Here is a 909-nt window from a genome sequence, read left to right on the forward strand (position 1 = left end):
TGTTGTTGTTGTTGTTATGTGCCGTCGAGTTGGACCTGACTCATAGCAACCCCTCCTTGGGTTCCGAGGCAGTATCACTACAGAAGTAGATTGTCCAACCTTCCTTCCGAGGAGTAGCTGGCGGGTTTGAACCACCAGCCTTCTGGTTAGCAGTCAAATCCATTAGGCACCATGCCACCAGAGCTCCCAAGGTCACTGTCAGGTTGTAATCCATTTGGGATCAAGTTTTCTTTGTTATGTTAATGACCATTATCAGTGTAGGGTGTGTTTTGAACCTACTCACTTTGAGATATAAAAAGAGCAGGCACAGAAGAAAGCAAGCCCAAACGGGAGAAAGATGGATGCCTTATGGAGATGGCCAAAGAACAGAGGAACACCAGGGCGAGAGAAGCTGAGACATGGATCTACCCCCAGAGCAGACAGAGGGAGCCCTCCCCTAGAGCTGGTGCTCTGAATGTGGACTTCTAGCCTCCTAAACTGTGAGAAAATAAGTATCTGTTCATTGAAGCCACCCACTTGTGATATTTCTATTACCGCAGCGCTAGGAAACTAAGGTGCTCCCCAAAGTGGAAACCTGGCAGAAGACAAAACCATGGTTTAGCAAGGAAATCTGGCTCTCTGCTTGTGGGCGTGAGGGGGAGAAGGAGAGAGAAAGAAGGAGAAAGAGGAGAAGGCAGTGGTGAAGAAGGGTCCCAGGGCACTTCTTGTCTCCAGCTCACAGCCAACAACCTGGCACCTTACCAACCCTGTGCTCAGCTGGTTCTGGAAGCCGCCACTTCCTCTAGCTCAAAGGGACTTGATTGGGATGCTGAGAGGTCCCCTTCCTCTCCAGAGGTCGGCAGGGCAATGCTGGCTGTCAGCTTCCCCAGTTGTGGCTCTCTAACAAGCAGCTGATGCCACCAACTATGA

This window comes from Orycteropus afer, unplaced genomic scaffold (assembly GCF_000298275.1).
Source record: "Orycteropus afer afer isolate SDZICR_OR568_19922 unplaced genomic scaffold, OryAfe1.0 scaffold00031, whole genome shotgun sequence".
Taxonomy (NCBI): Eukaryota; Metazoa; Chordata; class Mammalia; order Tubulidentata; family Orycteropodidae; genus Orycteropus; species Orycteropus afer.